The sequence below is a fragment of the Eptatretus burgeri genome, chromosome 11 (genome assembly GCF_056783735.1).
Source record: "Eptatretus burgeri isolate ZD-2024b chromosome 11, Ebu_testis_v1, whole genome shotgun sequence".
Lineage (NCBI taxonomy): Eukaryota > Metazoa > Chordata > Myxini > Myxiniformes > Myxinidae > Eptatretus > Eptatretus burgeri.
This window is the reverse complement of record NC_140971.1, coordinates 80,945,056-80,966,189: the sequence shown is the minus strand read 5'-3', so window position 1 is coordinate 80,966,189 and position 21,134 is coordinate 80,945,056. Positions and strand designations below refer to the sequence as shown.

The window sequence follows — 21,134 nt, the reverse complement described above, 5'->3', positions numbered from 1 at the left end:
CTCTCGTTAAGGGGACTGTTAAGGACTGACGGTTTAGTTTTGAATGTGAAACTGCTTCCCTACTTTCCCGTAGGAATCAGATTTGGAGTGAGTTGACGGGTCACTGCATGGGTGAGCATGCATGCAGGCAGGCTTTTACCAAGTGGATAGTATGGGTTTTAAATGCTCCTGTCCGGTTTTATATATAACCAAGCTGTTAAAAAATAAAATGGTGCTCTTTATGTGCATTTTATCACCTTTCCCTTCCCCTCCCCTCAAGCAGCCTTCCATTCCCATCCCCTCACGCTGCCTTCCTTACCTTTCCTTGTCCGAATGCTGCCTTCCCTTCCAATCATGCTGCCTTCCCTCCAACTCCCCTCACACTTACACCGTCCCCTCTCCACCCACCATGGACATCTCCCGGCAGTCTCTGCATGGTTAAAAAAACATGCTGTTTAACATACCCCATTTCGTTCAATCCTGTACTACACCCCCCCCTCCCCCACTTCCCCACTATCCAACTAGGAAATGCAATTTGAGAAGCTCTCCCTCACACTTACCTTCTCCCAAACCCCTCCCCCTCCACACTCTCCCCCGCCCCAATCTCTCCCCCATTATCCCGACTCCCCCGCCATCCCGGAGTGTATAGCGATGTTTGTTGAGACATTACTCTCCACACCCCCACCTTCCTTGCCCCCTCCCTTCCTCACCACTCATAGCTCCCCCACCCCTACTCCCTCCTCACTCCTCACTCCTCACTCTCTACTCCTCCTCTCCTCCCCTTCTTCTCCCCCCACCCCTTAATATTCCTGTCAGCAAAGGGCTGTAATATATATATATATATATATATATATATATATATATATATATATATATATATATATATATATATATATATATATATATATATATATACACATATTTATATATACTAGTATGTGCCCGTGCGTGCGTGCCCGGATGTGCGTGGCCGTACGTGCGAGATATTAAAAAAAAAACTTTCAAACAAATACACAGGCCATTCCTTCGCTCTCGTAAACGACGACTGGATTGGGGCATTGTGTTTATCTATAAATGCGCATAAGAAATCGAGAAATTATTAGAATACAGTAAGTCATCACTATCCAGAAGTGGTGCGTGCCCATACGGAATGTTCACATGCATTCCATGAAGTATCGCTTTTATTGAAGTAACAACTGCTGTGATACTTACACACACAGTTAATTAAAATCCAAATTTAAATCAAGTTTACCTCCCTGTCTTTGTTTGCCATGACATTCGCTGCCATTGACCATTGCCACTCCTACGCCACGGTAACTAAATGGGGTCCTTTCACCATCGGCCGGCCACGCACCGGCATACGCAGTCACACCTACGCAGCAACGTGAGTAGTAGATATATGGGATTTCTAAGGCAACCATGCAAATGAATGGGGTGAAGGGGAAAAACTCTTTGAATTGATCCCCAAAAACCCCGAAACAGGAGTCTAATTCCTCCCACCCCCCCCCATACAAATGTATAGGGAGAACTCTCTGACTCGAGACCCATCAGGACAAAAAGAGGAGAATGATTTTCTGCCATACAAGCTCGTGTTAAATTGAGACTGTCTCAGGGCCCAAAAAAGCCTCATACAAATTAATAGGGGAAGCTTTCTTGCTCAAAGCCCATCAGGTCAAAAGAGGAGAATTATTTTCTCTCCCCCCCTCTGACTCTCGGTCCAGGGGGTCAAAAGAAGAGATCGATCTCTCCCCCATTACTTACTCCATTCAAAGAGTGAGCCAATAAATATTTGATCATGTTCTACTTCAGGTAATAAATTAATTTTCCGATTACATTCATCGCTATCGAGTATGTTCACAAATATTATTTTAGAACTTAGTTCTTGGTCTAAATGTCTTTGTTGAGCAGAAATAAAATGATAAACTTCTCTCAATGCTCTTGTTTGACTAGCTCCTGAGTTGCATATTATTTTTTGCATAAGCCACGCCCACTTTTCCTAAGCTCCACCCACTTTTTAGGCCACGCCCACTTTTCATGACCCAACTTCTCTTAAGCTCCGCCCAGTTTTCCTAAGCCCCGCCCTCTTTTGTGAGGACCACACACTCACATCATTTCCTGTTAATCGATTTTCAAAAGAATTCACCAGAAAATTCTAGAATGTTAGGTTTTAGAAATTTCAACAGCAGAGAATTCTCCATTTTGAAAAAGGAAACCACACCCACCAGTCTTTCTCTATAAAAGCTTCAAACCCAGACTGATTTTAAACATATTTTTACTTTTACTGAGAATGGAGTGCTGTGCTGAGCTTTAGTGGGATGACTTTGGAGTTCCTTGGAGTTCTACTACTTGTATGGAACTAAACCTTCAAGTTGATGAACTGGATTCAAACCTCTTATCTATTGAGGTAAGATTTTATTTTCCTATTTACAGAGTTTCATTTAAGCATGTAATCGTTTAATAATTAAATCACTTAATTAATACATTATTATCTTCTCTCACAGGAAATTGTATCTGAAATACAAAATGAAAATACTGCTTTTGCCACAACTTGGGGCGAAATTGTCGGTTTGGTTGAAGACCTTGTGAGCGACCAAGACCCACAGAATGAGCTCAACCTTGATGACCCAACCAAAGAGTTATACCTTGGAGACCAGCAAAATCCTGAAAAAGAGTTTTACAGCAATAGTACTCATTACGAGTTATCAAGACAATACCCACTGAACAAGTTATACCTTGATGAGCCAGAATACAAGTTTTACCTTGGAGACTCACAAAAAAAAATTAAAATCAGTAAATGAGTTCTGCCTTGATGGTTTAAATAACTACCTTGGAGACTCGGGAAAAGGGTTCTGCCAAGATGGTTTTAAATATGGAACCTACTTTGGAGACTCACAAATTTCAGATATTTTGCAAAATGGAGATTTCCTTGATGATCCACAGTTATACTATGTGAGATCTATCACTGAACAACATAAAAATTAGAAAAATGGAGTTTTCCTTGATGATCCACAGTTATACTATGTGAGATCTATCACTGAAACCCATAAAAATTGGAAAAATGGATTTTCCTTGATGATCCACATTTATACTATGTGACATCTATCACTGAACAACATAAAAATTAGAAAAATGGAGTTTTCCTTGATGATCCACAGTTATACTATGTGAGATCTATCACCGAAACCCACAATATTTCTGAAATTGTGGTTCTACCTTGGAGTCTTGGATAGATGGTTATATTTTTATAACCATAAAAATATAGATGGATAGATGGAGACTTGAAATGTGGGTTCTGGCTTGATAACTCACAATGTGATACATATCTTGGAAACTCAACAGGAATGTGGTTACACCTTGGAGACTTGGAAAGTTGGGTTTATTTTGGAGACTTAAAATGTGGTTTCTACCAAGAAGACTCTTGGGGATCTAAAGCTATCGATGTAGTTCTTTGTTGGATGGTGCTTGATGAGAGCAATATCAAGAAAGTTCTGGGAAGAAAGTGCAGGAAGGTTCTTACTCACCCTTTCTATTTTATCAAACCTGAAAGCCTTAAAAGACAGAATTGGAAGAAGAGAAAAAAACATAAAAAAATAATATTGTTAGTTCTGGGAAGAAGATGCAGGAAGGTTCTTACTTCCCCTTTCTACTTCATCAAACCTGAAAGCTTTAAAAGACAGAATTGGAAGAAGAGAAAAAAACATTAAAAATATATATATTGTTGAAATACGTATTTAAAAAAAGATATTGTGTTGGGCGAGGGTTGGGTTGGGGTTGAGATTTTGAATGTGAGGGTTAGGGCATGTTTGCGTTGAGGTTGTGATTTTGAATGTGAGGGTTTGGGCAGGTTTGCGTTGGGGTTGGGATTTTGAATGTGAGGGTTAGGGCGGGTTTGCGTTGGGGTTGGGATTTTGAATGTGAGGGTTAGGGCGGGTTTGCGTTGGGGTTGAGATTTTGAATGTGAGGGTTAGGGTTGATTATGCTCACTGTTATATTATCTCTCACTCACACACACACACACACACACACACACACACACACACACACACACACACACACACACACACACACACACACACACACACACACACACGCACACACCAACAAACAAAAGTTAAGCCTTGACTATTCAGTTGAGGATTCTGTGTTTGGAGTTCACAGATCTAAGAACATCATCCACTGCACACACACCAACAAACAAAAGTTAAGCCTTGACTGACTATTCAGTTGAGGATTCTATGTTTGGGGTTAACAGATCTAAGAACGTCCCCCTTGACACACATTATATATTTTTTTTAATTTAACCCTGTTATACACCTCGGACTTGGTCCTCGAGTGTCTATAATGGTGTTTAGTAGAGGGGAGTGAAGCGCCAACCTCTTGCTCCCATGAGTATTATTTGCTTAGTTTTGTCTTTTGTAATTCCTGTGAATAAAATGAACCTAAAATCTCTTCCCCTTCTAAATCATATACTTTATAAGTCCAAGGAACTGTATCTATCACATCAACAATTTTAAAAAGTTCATTTGTCCACCGCTTTGTATAACCCTTTTCAAAATGAGATTTCCATCTATATATTCTGACTATATCACCAACTTTGAACTTAGGCTTTTTGACATTAATCTCTTTTTCATATTTTAATTTTGTAAATGTTTCTGATGGTTTCATATTCGTTGACGTGTGAATTGTGTCATTATACTTATCCACAATATCCTGAATAAAAGATGACCATTGTTGTGAACCGAGTTCTGTGAATTTTTTATATCGTCTCTCTTTTAAGGTACGATTAAAACGTTCAATAACAACGGCTTTTCCTTCATTAAAGGTACTGTATAATGTAATACTGTTATTTTTTAGAAAATTCATAAATGTCTTGTTATAAAACTCTCTACCCTCATCAGTCCACAATTTTTTAGGTTTTCTCTTACTTTTATTAAATATCTGTTGAAAGGATAACATAGGAGTATTACCTGTTTTGTTTTTTAAAGGGACAACCCACGCATAACTACTCTTCAAATCAATAACGGTTAAAGCATACTTGTACCCCTTATCATTATTGAATTCAATCAAATCAGCGGATCAGATATAATCAACTTCCTTGGAATAAACCTTCCTTCTCTGAAACTTTGTGAATATTGTTTTATGTAATGCATCAGCTAATTGTTCTTCATCCTTAATGACATCATTAGAGCCTATAAGTTTTTTGAATTTCCAAGTCCAAGTTTCAATTTAGCACTGATCATCTTCTTCACGATGAACCTATCAACTTTTTCTCTCAAGGTTGGATTTTGTATCAGAGACAAATTATACAACATTTCTCTATCGGCTTCATGTTTTTCTTCTACATTGTGGTATTCCCATAATCAATATCGTGTCTCATGAACACTTCATCAACCCTATTGATGGGTTTACTCCATGGTTTAGGATTGTCTGCCTCATCTAATCTTTTATCCAAGTTTGTGCCTGGACCACAAAAAGAATACCCTGGTAGATGTAATTCCCCTGGTATTCCAGTAGTTGGAAATTTACTTCCTGATGAAAACTTTTGTATATCTCCTCCGAGTTTGTGTTTGGAGATAAATTGATTTTTTTTTTTTTTTTGAAACACACACCGAACATGTACCTTTTTGTATAACCCGATTATTTTTACTTTTATAATATGAGATATTTTTAGTATTAGTTTTCTTTTCACATTTGAGACAATAACTCATTTATTTATGAGAAAAATTCCTGCAGAGTGCGAAAACCTTTTTAGTTTCCAACATGCACATTTGAATCTTAATTTTTAAAACATAAAGAATCCTAAGAAATGCCTTCACTCTCTCCTCCATTTAGTTAAGAAAAAAATGAAAAACTTTAAGTTAATATCTTGTCCTTGAAAACGATATCAATAGTCTTGTCGAAAATATTGCTAATAGACTTGTCAATTCTTTGTTTCTCCTCGGTATGTTGAGATTTATTTATTTTCTGTAATACCTCCAATCTTTTTTTAATCTCACTCGTTTCCATATTTACATATTTATTTATTCTCGCTCTTTCCTCCCTCTCCTCCCTCTCCTCCTTCTCTCTCTTCTCTCTTTCCTCTCTCTCTCTCTCTCTCTCTCTCTCTCTCTCTCTCTCTCTCTCTCTCTCTCTCTCTCTCTCTCTCTCTCTCTCTCTCTCTCTCTCTCTCTCTCTCTCCCTCTCCTTCTCCTCCCTCTTCTCCCTCTCCTCCTCTCTCTTCTCTCTCTACTTCAACTCCTTCCTCGTCCCTTACTATCCTTAAATCACTTTCACCCCATAGAATATCATACATATATTCATCGGGATTTCTTGTTATTCCTGTATCCAAAATAATTTTTTTTACAACAGGAAACCAATAAAATTTCTTTTGAATTTCCAAAAGAGCCTTACGTTTTCTTAACTTTATAATATTTTCATTATTTAACATTTTAATTAAATCCAAAGTTGTTGATTTATCAACATCAGCATAATGCCAATCTTTTATTGAAAATACCTCATTCTTATGTTGTAGAACATATTTATTAAAATACCGAATACCCTTTTCTTGAAGGTATGCTTGGACACAGAAATGAAACACAGAAATGACACAGTATGCTTGGACACAGATAATTTTCTTGAAGCCTTCTTGCTGTCATTTATGTATAAGAAATATATGACAGAATAATATTATGACACGAAACACCTCCCCATCTTCCCATAGTTAAATCATTTTGTACTTCCTTACTTATTATATATAATCCTGTTTTTTCTGTTTTCATGATATAAACTCAGGCAAAACCATTATATTTACCCTTATTAAATTCTTTTATTTGTTGTTTACTAATCGTGCTTCCACAAAACTCATTCTCTTTACCAAGTGGATAATATTCTTCCTTACGAGACTGATTTAATTGTTCCAGGTCTTCTAGGTCAATTTTAAATGACCAAATATACCCTAAATCATTCATATCATACCCCCATTGTTCTATTCTCAAACAAATGATATGCCCTTCTTTATAAAAATTTATTTTAATTGGAACTGTGAATTCTGTATGACCTGGAGATAATATCAACACTTCTGTATCTTTGGAATACACGGCTGTTTTATTTGAGGATATATATTGTGATAAATCGCTTAATCTCATCAAGTCATTCGCATCAGTCGGGCTTGGATAATTTTTTAATTTATAAGCATTTTTCATATTAATATTTTTGGTTATACCATATTTCTGTCATTCAGGCCTAGGTCACATTTGCCAGGGCGGCCGTGGGGTCTCCAAAATCTACAGCCACTAGCAATTATACGGCAGCCGCAGTATTTCCACGGTCACACAATGCAGCAGTAACATATGTATTTATTTTTCGGGGAGCCGCACGGCGTATTTAGGCCGAAGTCACATTTGCCACGGCGGCCGTGGGGTCTCCAAAATCTACGGCCACTAGCAATTATAGAGCGGCCGCAGTATTTCCACGGTCACACAATGTAGCAGTCACAAATGTTTTTATTTTTCGGGGAACTGCACAGCGTATTTATAAATTGTGGAGACCGAAAACGTGGGGTTGCCGTACGGTCTTTGATTTGATGTCGCATGGTGACCTTAGGGCGTTCCTGCGGTGGCCATAGAATTTTCAAGGCAGACGCAAGGTGCCTGCAAGGCGACCGCAGGGGGGCCCTAAGGCAAACGTGCGGCCAGACGGACGGTAACGAATGGGTTAATTTTTTGTTTTGTTTTTTACCAGTTTTTTTTTTTTTCGGCTTGTCGAATTGCTACGGCGAACGTAGAAATGAAAAAAGTTATAACTCCGCGTTATAATTCCACGGCGACCTTACGGCCTGTAAAATATAGCCATATGGCGTAGGGCCACTCTGAGGCCACCTCAGAAACTCTGCGGCTGCCACACGTTTCTGTCAATTCAGAGGGCGTACGGCCGCCGTATCCTCGCCGTAGAGCAAATGTGACTTAGGCCTTAGGTCTTAGAAATTGTGGAGACCGAAAACGTGGGGTTGCCGATCGGTCTTTGATTTGATGTCGCACGGTGACCTTAAGGGGGCCCTGCGGTGGCCATAGAATTTTCAAGGAAGACGCAAGGTAGCCTCAAGGTGCCCGCAAGGCGACCACACGGGGCCCTAAGGTGAACGTGCGACCAGACGGACGGTAACGAATGGGTTAATTTTTTTTATTTTTTTTTTACCAGTTCTTTTTTTTTTCGGCTTGTCGAATTGCTACGGCGAACGTATAAATGAAAAAAGTTATAACTCCACGCTATAATTCCACGGCGACCTTACGACCTGTAAAATATAGCCAAACGGTGTAGGGCCACCCTGAGGCCACCGCAGAAACTTTGCGGCCGCCGCACGTTTCTGTCAATTCAGAGAGCGTACGGCCGCCGTATCCTCGCCGTAGAGCAAATGTGACATAGGCCTCAGCCTGTGCCTTTGTGTAATAATTTGATAAATCAATATCCAGTTCTTGGGATACATCAAAGATAGAACCATCTTTACCAACATAAGTCATTTATATTAGATAAAAAATAATGTCATAAAAAAAAAATTTTTGTTGAGTTGAAATAACACATGTTGACATAATTGACCACAACACTTGGAATTTAATTCTTGGACTTGAAATGTTTGATAAACACCATTCTGAAAGAATTTTATGACTTCAACAGGTGGTGGAAGACCAAAACTATCAAAATAATATTTGTCTTGACTATTAAAAATACAAACCCAATGAGAATCTTTCCCACTATTATCTTCTAAGTTCATAATAATATTCTTTGTATGTTTAGGCACATTGGTTAATTCATCTCTCATACAAATAACAACATTATGAATTTTTAATTTCTTACAATATTTGACAAGTTGTAAATTTGATGTTGTATTCTTTCCAAATTCTAGAAACCACTCATCAATGCTCATTTATTTATGAGAAAGATATAATCCATTACCCCTTTTGGTTAATTTTACACCTGCTTGTGCGATAGAAGAGAGCATATCTCCAACTAACAATCTCGCTTTATCAGGCAGACTTTCAAGTTTTTCAGCAAAATCTACAATTACACCACTTCCACTAATTTCTTTCTCCAACTCTTTGTAATGTCTTTCCAATTATTTTTGAGCCCGGAGTTGAGTCTTCCTTTCGTTGGCAGTTTTCACCGCTGTTGAAATACCACCCGTCAAAGCTCCAACTGCACTTAAACCAGCAAATAAAGGAATTAGAAATGGGAGAAATCCTCCACTCATCTCTCTTATTGAATATTTTTTCAACATTGGTTTTGTCATTTTAATTTTAAGTGAGCCAGTATCGTTCAAGATTTTAACCTGTTCTCTTGTGAGCAAAACATCAATTCTTACTGCTCCTTTTCTCTGAATTGCATTAATGTTAATCGTGCAAGGCTTTTGATTTTGAACAAAAGATGATAGTTTATGAAGATTGATTTGATGAACATATACCGCAGTTGGTACTTTGCCACTCATTTATTTAACAAAAAATTATGAGACTAATCATAACACCATTATCTGTATTAATCTGTAATTCTGTTTCTTCCAAAAGCAAACAATATGGATCAACTTCTTCACTCTCTCCTCTTTCAATGTATAGGGAAGTATCCACTCGATTCGACTTTATAGTTTCCTTTTGAGCGCTCAGGTCAAACGTGTAGATTGTATACAAACTTTTAAAAGCTGTCATATCCAAAATAGGTTCTTTATTTCCATTACTTTCACACACCTTTTGGTAAGACTTGTATGCTTCAGCAAAATCATTTTTTTCCCAATTAATTTCCAATCTATCTCGTGGATAAAATGCTCCATCTGGAGAAACGCGAAGTTGTTTCACCTTAACATTATCACTCAATGCAATATTCTTATCAGTAGCAGTATCGCCATCTGGTTTTTTTTAAATGATCCACAGATATCGTGGCTTTCCTTCCAGAACACCCAAATTCCACGTGTAAGTGGTTTGGTTTAGTTTAACGTGTTGACATCTTCTTTTGAGGTATGATACACTGAGTGATTTCTTTGAGTTAAGTCTTCTGTTCAACATCTCTCCTGTTTTAAGATTAGGAGTATATTCACGAATATACCAACTCATTTCATCAATTACAAATTTATTCTGAGCACCAAACGCATTAGCAACACCAAAAAGTAATCTATTTTCATTATCATTCCTTTGTAGTTGAAATCTAATTTTAAGACCACACCGAACTTTATCATGATCACAAAATCCAAATATACCTTTAAGAGGAACTGCCACAGTAAAACTCTAAACTGCTTTTGTATCATCATTATGCATTCCTTTCCTTTGACTATATCCAGGGTCTGTGTTTGTTCCCGTTGACATATCAGAAATAAAACCTTCGACAGCCCCCTTTCCCATTCTATCACTGAATGAATATAGTGTAAATTTCATCATTTCAGATACAGCAGAGACATAATCAACCGCTTCAACTTCTTGTGTTCCAATGTACAAACGAACACTATCAAACATTTTCAAGAAGAAATCATTTACGAGTGTAGCATTTGTGTTATTCGCAGCCTTAGTGAATGTAAATTTACACAACAAGAAACTTTCGGATAGATTCAAATAAGTTTGTTGATTATTTATTTCAAAACTTTTTGTACCATTTGCATTCCAGTCTGTTCCAGTTATTGCATTTACCTTGAAGTAATCTTCTTTCTTCGTGGAGTTTGAGATGATAATAGTATCATCCAAATCATAGATACTATCAATTGCTTCCATACTTGTATTTATTTAGGAAAAAAGTTGTTAAAACTTTTGAAACCCTGACTCAAGTATTTGAATTATTTTCTGTCGTTCTTGGGGAGACAACTGAGTTTTGCCTTTCTTAATTTCTTTTATTGCTTGTAATTTATGAGATTCCTTTTGGGCATCTTTTATGCTCTTTACAGCACCTGCTACATTTCCCACAGCAGAAGCAGTTGAACCAATTTGGTCTTTATGTGTAAGAACAGTTGAACCGATACCCATTAGAGTATCAATTATCCCATCTCTAAATTTATATCCGACACCCCTTTGTCTCTTAGGTTTATAGTATCCTCTACCAAGATACATACCTTCACCCTTGTAGTATGGGGAAAGGAACATCCCATCACCTGTAATTATTTTATATTTCCCAACTCGTGTTTCCTCACAAGAACCATCGTATTTATTTATTGGAAAACTTCACGTAAGTGAATTCTGATGGATATAACTTCTCCATTAAAAGAAATCATACGATTATCTTGGTCGGTTATCCTAAAATTTACTCTGTGTATGGTTTTTCCTGACATAGGGAGATAAACCAAATTTTTGGGTTCCATATTGAATTTATAACCAATTGGGGTTGAGTATGTGCTGAATGAAAATATTGTATTTGTTTTTATTCCATCATTATAAGCACCATCAATCAAATCACAGTGAATTATAACCGAATTTATTCCTGAGGATATTTGAATGACATTATCACTGTAAAGCGTCCCATTAGTTTCAATCTTTTTTGAGGAGAAACCCAATAACTCTCGAAATGAATTATCAATTGTGAAATCAACCTTGTAGTTATTTTTAAGTTTAATCGTTAATTTTGAAGTATGTTTTTGAATATCTATAACAATATGTTTTGGTTCATCACCCTGTTCTTTCATAAGACGAACAATTTCGGAAGATATTTGAGAAATCTCATATGCTCCGGGTGAAACTGTAATCGTTTTCTATCCACTTCTCGGATTATAACTAAACTTGTCATTTTTCTCGGTAATATTAAATAAGGTATTATAAGTTTCCATGGACAATAAAGATGCCTCATATTCTTTTGTTGGGTCAAGTTGTAGTGGGTCTGGAAATGAAGATGTGTGGTCGCTTGTTGTGAAACTAAGTATTGTGCTTCTCATCTTATTTAATATGAGATAAAATGTCTTTATATTGATATTTATTAATTATTTTCATGTTCATCAACTGGTCTAAAATGGCTGATGCTTCATTAAAACAATTGTTATTTCCAGCCTTCTTACTACCTAACAACAATAACAGTCTATTAACTAATTGTGATGGGTCATTTGGAAGAAAACTAACACCTGAACCAAGGATACTTAAAGCCTGAATAATGTGTTTCTCCTTCTCATTCTTCCTACTTTTACCAGAAATACGAACCCTATAATTAAGAGTGTTCAGCAGATCAATATATACTCTATCATCATTATTTTTCATATCCAATGGTTTATCAATATACTTTGATTCATCCCTCACAGTTGAACCTTGTCTTCCATCTTTTGTGAGAAGAAACATTAATCTCGAAGTTAGTTTAACAAGGGGTTGAGCAGAACTCAAGAACATCAATTCATCATTAAATATCAAAACCTTTTCTTGAACAAGATGAAATATTGCTGGTTGTTCTGTTGGGATGAGTCCTGCTTTGGTTTGTGAATCTGCTGAATATTCATTGTTTTGAAGAGCATTCACAATATAATCAGGGGGTCGATTAATCTCTTCCAGTTGTTGAAATAATCCTTCATCATCATATTCTAATTCTCCTATATGCTCTAATTCTTCCTCAGTCATTTGACTGATATCTTTTATCATTTGAAGTTTTTTAGGAGTATATTCTATTGTGGGAACTGTGGAAACATCCACAATTTTTTCTTGGGAAGTTTTTAAAAGTGGTTTTAAAATTTCTCTTGTTTTCTTTCAAATGCTTCTTCACCCGTTAGTTTCTGTCTGCGTTTCTTCTTTATGTCTTCCTGTTGTTTTACAACTTTTGAAACCAACTCTTGATAAACCTTAAATCTTCTTACTCTTTCTTTCGCATCCATTTATTTATTGGAAAATATCATTTAATATCTCATCTTGTTTCACAACAATATCTTTATATTTTTCAGTCGTGTGCTTCATGTAATCCCCAAATTCCATTTTACTACATAATGTAGAACAATTATCTCTCCAAAAATTGTTTATATCTATTGAATTTAACTTGAATAAAATAAAACTATTAGCAATGTTTGTGATGGAACGACGAGAAAGTTGAAAGTATGATTGACTAAGATAAATACAATTACAAGAAGAATGCCTCCCTCTTTTGTAGTAGCTGTCCATTACCGTTTGGTTTCTCTCATTAACACAATCATCAAAGATAACAAGGTTCTTTTTTGATTTATCCAAATCTTGGGGGGACGGTATATCATCCATATTATAACTAAGAATACAAATTATCGGTTTTGATTTCTTTTTACATCTCTGTGTATCACAAAATAGTTGTATTATATCTTCAATGTTATAATCATTTAGGTTTTTTTGAAGTTTAAATAAATCGATTATATCTTCTTTTTGAAGACCAGCATTAAAACATTGAGAGTAGTTGATACTCTGGTTGAAAACTCGACTTTGTGAAAATTATTAAATTATCATAATCTAAAAAGTTGGGAGTCAGGAGCATCTTCAAAAGTAAGCAGTTTTTTCCACATCCGCTTGAACCAACTATGGGACATCTTAATGAATTTGGGAGATTTTTATGATTGTTAAATTTTATCTTATTTTCCCAAATGGGTAAAAAATCATTCATTTTTATATTTGGAAAACAGGTTATTTAATTTATTATTGGCTTTTTTAGAAACTATATTTTATCCTAAGTTCAGGTTTAATTTCAAGATAATCCATTATTTTATTTATGCAATATCTTGTGTTGATATTTCCCTGAAAATGACAATCATAAATAATATATAACAAGAATCCTTTGAACATTTCTCTAATACGTTCAGTTTCTTCCCTTGTAAGGAAAGGTGTGTTATCAGCCTCATACTTTACATTCATTTCTCTAATCAATCTTGTAAAGTAATTCATTTTTGGTGTAAATCTAAAAGAATTATTTTCCTTTTTATATTTTTTATAATCATTAATTAGAAGATAATCACAGAATATACATTGTTTATAGGCTTTTGAATGTGTTTAAACCCCATCTTTCACACGCAGGACAATTCTCAAATTTGTCATATGGAGAATCAGGGAATTCAAGAGGCTCAAAATCGAGTAAACTATTCATATTTATAAAGTAAAACTTTACTTAAACAGAAATTCATCTTCAGAATCATCTATAAAACTACTTTCATAACTATCGGTATCATAATCTTCAAAATCCTCAGTTGAATATTGACTCATTTAATTAGTAGAAACAACATTACCATCGATATCTATATACTTTTTTTCATTACCAGATTCAACTACAACATTTTTTATATTAAAGGTAATTTTAAAATGATCCTTAACTACTATTGAACGAAATGTCATTTCACCTGATATATTAGCATCCTTTATTTCATCAGGATTTACATCTTTAGGGTTGTTGAAAAAAAATACAAATTTCTCCTTTCATATTACAGATGGTCATATCTTTTCTTTCTAAAGCTTCATCCATAAACTTTTTATTTTTTGAAACTTTTTCTTGTTTCATATGTTTTTCTAGTTTTGAATATATTGCCAGAAGGAGAGGAGAAACTTTTGTTTGAGATACTTTAATTGATGTTCTTCCAGGAATACTAAAAGCCCTTCCACTGAAGGAAATTGAAGAAATAATATTATTTACCATAATTGTTTTTATCCAATAGTTCTTGTATTTATCTTTGTTCAATTTTACATCCTTGACATATTTCTCAGTATCTTTTACAAATGAAGTGATTGATTGAAACTTTTCTTTTGTGTCTTGAAACATTGTATTTATTAAGTGAAAGAAGTTGGAGGATAAATTTGTTTTAAGCACGGATTCACCTATAAATTAAACGAAATTTTCATCAAGAAAATTTTAGTTTAAGCAAAATTTTATTTTATAAATATGGTGAATACAACATACTGTGGTTTGTTATCATGAATATAAGTATTATAAAAAACACCTTCAAACCAACAAACACACATTCAATCTCTTCAGACAAATATCTCCACTTGACCAAGAAACAAAACATTGTGATAGATGTGATAATGATATTCTTAAAAAGAATTACAACAAACATCTTCAATCACGCAAACACAAGAACAATGAAGAAATGGAGGGTGCCACTAAATTCTCCATTGAAAACACTGATGAAGCATTTAAAGGACATATAAAAATAAGATTGTTTCGCTTTCAAGACCCCGGACCATCCTCAATCATGGAAGCTGTTGATATGGTTAAACAAAGTATTAAAACTATAATTAAAAACACATTAAGTGAAAGGAAAACTTTAAAGTTTGTATGGGAGTAAAATTGAAAATGGTAAGACAAGACGATGAAACTACTCCCTATATGAGGACAAACCCTCACTTTATCTCATCATTTCAAGATTTTGTAAGATGTGATGTTTATGATGATCTCCAGAGACAAAAACAAGATGTTGATAACACTGTAGTAGGTATTGGATTTACTTTCACAAAAATAATCTTTTTAGATATACACATCTTAAAATGAGATCCTCTTCAAGCTTCTTCTTATATTGATTTACCAAAAAAGATAAATCTTAAGAAAGCGGTTGTTAATATTCAAAACAAAGAAAATAAATGTTTTCTATGGTCTGTTCTTGCTCACTTACATCCTCCACAATGGAATCCTGAAAGGGTAAAACAATATAAGAAATACGAGAATACATTAAATGTTAAAGATTTAAAGTTTCCAATGTCATTGAGAGATATTCCTAAATTTGAGAAAATGAATAATCTATCTGTTCAAAAGTATGGATTAACGGATACAAACAAAGTTCAGATATTAAAAATTTCAAACAACTATAAAAATGATGAAACACACATTGACCTTCTCCACTTTACTTCAGAGGAAAATATCACATTATGCTTTCATCAAAAATTTCTCAATATTAACCAAATCACAAATATATAAGAGAAAATGTAAAACGTATCCTTGTAAGAGATGCCTCAACTCCTTTCACACAAAAGAACGATTAAATCAACATTCAAAATATTGTAGTAATCATAAATTAACCGTAATTAATTTACCAAAAGCAGGTTCAAACACATCATTCAAAGATTTTAACAAATCTATAAAACATCTGTTTGTGATATATGCTGATTTTGAAAGTATCCTTGAAAAGATAGATACTGTTTCTCCAAATCCAAATAAATCATACACAAATATATACCAAAAACATACTCCTTGTAGTTTCTGTTATTATATCAAATCAGCTGTTGGTGATGAATACAACAAGTTAGAACTTTATAGGGGGGAAGATGTCTCAGAGGAGTTTGTAAAACGATTGGAAAAAGATTGCATAAGACTAAGAGAAATAATGGTGAAAACCTATAAATCAATGTCAATAACACAGGAAGAGGAATAGGAATTTAGAGAGAACAGTACCTGTCATATTTGTGATGAGGAAATTGAGGGAGAGGCCAAGGTTCGGGATCACTGTCATCTTACTGGTAAATATAGAGGTCCCGCTCATTCTTGTTGTAAAATTAATTACAATACTCCAAATTTTATTCCTGTCTTTCTTCACAACGACGCTCACTATGACACACATCTATTTATAAATGAACTTTCAAAGACATTCGGAAATATTTTCGCCATTCCAAACACAGATCAAAAATACATCTCATTCACAAAAACGATTGATACATCCCCCATAACCCATATCAGATTTCTTGACGCATACAAGTTTATGGGAGATTCATTATCTGAGTTAGCATCAAATATTAAAAACTTCCCGAGTCTTAAATCATATTTCTCAAATAAAGAAGAGATTGATCTCCTATCACAAAAGGGAATATATCCATATGACTATATGGATTTATTTGAGAAGTTTAAAGAAACACAACTTCCTTCAAGGGAAAGTTTCTATGGCAAGTTGAATAAAACTCATATTTCTGATAGAGATTATACACAAGCGAAAAAGGTTTGGGAGAAGTTTAATAGAAAGAATCTTGGGGGAATATCATGATTTATATCTTAAAACTGATGTATTGTTATTAAGTGATGTGTTTGAAACTTTTAGAACAGTCTGTCATAATAAAAATTCTTATGGATTAGACTCCGCTCACTATTACACGGCCCCGGGTTTGGCTTGGAGTGCCATGTTAAAAATGACAAAACAAAATTTGGAATTAATCAGTGATATAGATATGCTTTTAATGATAGAGAAGGCTCAAAGAGGAGGAATATCTCAAGTATGTTCCAAGAGATATGCTAAAGCAAATAACAAATATCTTCCTGATTACAATAAGAATGAGGACAACTCATACCTGATGTATTATGATGCTAACAATTTGTATGGGTGGGCCATGTCTCAATCTTTACCTTATGGGGAAATTAAATGGGTTGAAGAAAAACATTATGAAAAAGTTTTACTTGATTTTATTATCTCCTCTCAAAAAGAATTGGATGAGGCTAAAGTTGGATATTATTTTGAGGTTGATTTAAAATACCCTGAAGAATTACATAATAAACATAAAGACCTACCCTATGCCTCCGATAAAGAAAGTCCGAGAAAAGAATGGTTAAGTGATTACCAACAGTCATTTAATATAAAAGGTAAATCTTCAGAAAAACTACTGACTACATTAAATGATAAAGAAAGTTATGTTTTACATCAAAGGAACTTGAGACAATATTTATCTGCTGGGTTGAGAGTGAGGAAAATTCATAAGATTTTGAAATTTAAACAAAGTCATTGGTTAGAGAAATATATTGATTTTAATACAAAAAAGAGAAAAAATGCAGAAACAAATTTTGAGAAGAAATTTTATAAATTAATGAATAATGCTGTATTTGGAAAGACTATGGAAAATGTTAGTAATCGACAAAACATAAGACTTTCTACATCTTGGAAACAGGCTTCAAAGTTAATTAATAGACCAAGTTTTGAACGAGCGGAGGTGTTTTCAGAGAACTTTTGTGCTATTCATTTGAAAAAAAAGAGTATTAAAATGAATAAACCCATTTTTATCAGAACATCAATTCTTGACTTGTCAAAGTCGTTAATGTATTACGATTACTATAATCATTTAAAAATAAAGTATAAGGATAATGTGTCATTGTTATATATGGATACCGATAGTTTTATATTAGAAATTAAGACAAGTGATGTATATGAGGATATGATTGATAATATTGATATGTATAATACAAGTAATTATAAACCTGGTGATGTGTTGTTTTCATCAAATAACGCAAAGGTTATTGGTAAGTTTAAAGATGAATTGGGTGGGAAGGTTATGAGTGAATTTATAGGATTGAGATCAAAGGCTTATGCTTTTACATATATTGACAATAACATTGAAAGATGTGATAAGAAGCTAAAGGGAATAAAGAAAAATATAATCAAGGAAACAATAAACTTTAAACATTATAACAACTTTTTAACCTTAAAGAAGGAAGAGTACAGAAAAATGAATACAATAAGAAGTTATAAACATCAATTATATACAGAAGAGATAAATAAGAAAGCATTAGGAGCTATTGATGATAAAAGATATATTTTAGAGAATGGAATTAATAGTCTCCCTTATGGTTATAAGTATAAGTGCTGAGGGACTACTACCGTCTTTTACTGATTTATAAATGATACAACCAAGCAATAACCAAACCAAAGAGTGGAGATGGTATCAACCTTGGTACTTAAATGGAAAACATAAAGAATGTGAGAAATATCAAATAAGCCTTATTGAAGAAATAACCAGCGTAAAAGTAGATAAAACAAATAAGCGGATAAATTTAATTACAAATAAGTTAGAGGATGTAAAGAAAAAAAATATCCTTGAATGGACTGAAAACTTTGATGGTTATCAATTAAACAATGGAAAAACAATTTACTATAATCTCAAAATGATATGTGGCTCAGGAAGTAGTCAAACAAGAGCATTGAGAGAAGTTTATCATTTTATTTCTGCTCAACAAAGATATTTAGACCAAGAACTAAGTTCTAAAATAATATTTGTGAACATACTCGATGGCGATGAATGTAATCGGAAAATTAATTTATTACCTGAAGTAGAACATGATCAAATATTTATTGGCTCACTCTTTGAATGGAGTAAGTAATGGGGAAGAGATCGATCTCTTATTTTGACCCCATGGACCGAGAGTCAGAGGGGGGAGAGAAAATCATTCAACTCTTTTGACCTGATGGGCCTTGAGCAAGGAAGTTTCCCTATTAATTTGTATGAGGTTTTTTTGGGGCCCTGAGACAGTCTCAATTTAACATGAGCTTGTATGGCAGAAAATCATTCTCCTCTTTTTGTCCTGATGGGTCTCGAGTCAGAGAGTTCTCCCTATACATTTGTATTGCGGGGGGGGGGGGGAGGAATTAGACTCCTGTTTCGGGGTTTTCGGGGATCAATTCAAAGAGTTTTTTCCCCTTCACCCCATTCATTTGCATGGTTGCCTTAGAAACCCCATATATATCTATCTACTACTAACGTGTCTTGTCATTGGTTTGGTAAATAAATGGCCGCAGCAACGTGTCTTGTCATTGGTTTTGTAAATAAATGGCCATAACTTGAGAATCACTTGTCCGATTAATATCAAACCTTGAAAAGGCACATACTCAGGTCCCCAGCAATATACCTGGCAAGTTTCAATTATATTGGACCAGTGGTTGTCGAGAAACAGTGGTGACACACACACACACACACACCATGCACACACAGCACGCACGCACACACAGCACGCACACACAGCACGCACACACAGCACACACAGCACGCACAGCACACACACACAGATTGCTGGAATTATAGATAGATATACAGTATATATACATATATATATATATATATATATATATATATATATATATATATATATATATATTGTTGTGGTTACCAAATTCGCAAACCACCATTCAGGTCCCTTAGGTGAGATATCTCGGTAAGTATATGTGTAGTTAGGCCCAAACCCGTTGTCTAGTGGGAATAAATGTTATTCATGCGTGCTGCGACTCTTCAGGATAGCCGTTTTTCTTTTACTATCTTTATTTTGGACCAACCGCCATTGTTACCACCACCAACCACAACATCAACCACCCACTGCGGCGCCGCTTCACGTCACACCTCGCAACCGTCGCATCGCCACCGTTCTTGCGCCGCTTGTGGGTACCGGTGTTGGACTCGTGCAGGGCGCGCGCCGAACAGCGTGTACAAAACCACGGATTTTCCACTTCAAAAACGGATCAAAAACGACACACGCCCACTTTTGTTCCGTCCAATCGGTGAGCGAGGGGCGATTTGGCCCCGCCTCCAGGGCGTTGGAGGGCGATCGCTATATGCAAATTTATGGATCAAAAAGCATTCACGCCCACTTTTTCTCGGGCCAATGGGGAGCGAGGTGAAAGGTCGAAGGCAGGGGGTCAAAGATGAGAGAGCGAAGCCACGGGGCTTATATAAGCGACCGCGTTCGTCAAGAAGAGAGAGTTAAGACTTCGCGGGCGGTGGAGTTGGGAAGAAGAAGCAAGAAGGAGTTGGTCGTCGTCGTGTGCGTTGGAGTCTGAGCGAAGGGGACGGAGCTGTGGAGAGGCGGCGAGGGCAGACGTGGGGGTGCTCGCGTCGTGCCGGGAGCTGCACACCAGGGAGGCCGACGGCGCGACCTGGTCGAGGTGGAGACGCTCGTCGCGGGACTCGAGGCAGAGTAGAAATCCTCTATACCCCGAGCATCAGCAACCCCCTCCTGTTTCCCCCCGCGCTGAGATAGTGCGACCAAGGGGGCCCCTTTCCCACCCCCTACCAGACACTGCCCGCGAGGCCCGCGGAGTTGAGGCACCATCGCCGCTCCGCGTCTCATCACCAGACGGGTAGGCCCGACCCGGTCTCGGCCTCAGGCCCGCCTCATCCTTGAGGGTTCTCTGTTCTTTTTCTTGGTTTTGGATATGTGTTGTCGGCGCCGTCTGTGAAGTAAAATTGTATAAGTGTTGCCGTGTGCTCGCGTAATCGGTATTAGATCTGCATTGTCGCATTTGCTTTTTGTGTAAAATTGCATTGTGTTTCTTCTTCTTTTCTATGTGCTTTTGGTGGAATTGAATATGTGTGCTTTCCGTTCATCGCGAATAAATGTGCTTTGTGTTGAACTGTTTCCCGCTTCGCTTCGTCATTTCTTTCATTGAATCCTCATCTTGCTTCACGTAAAGGGTTGGTAGTGGGCTGAATACGCCCGATAATTAATCGAACTGTCGAGGCCGACGATAACACCGCTCGGTTATCCCGATAGTACGGAACGGG

The 21,134-nt window shown here is 35.9% G+C and overlaps 1 long non-coding RNA gene across 2 annotated transcripts in view; it reads left to right on the top strand.

Moving 5' to 3' along the window:
- Positions 1-21,134, top strand: part of LOC147017487 (uncharacterized) — a 58,152-nt gene that overhangs the window by 4,157 nt on the left and 32,861 nt on the right. The window lies entirely within an intron of this gene.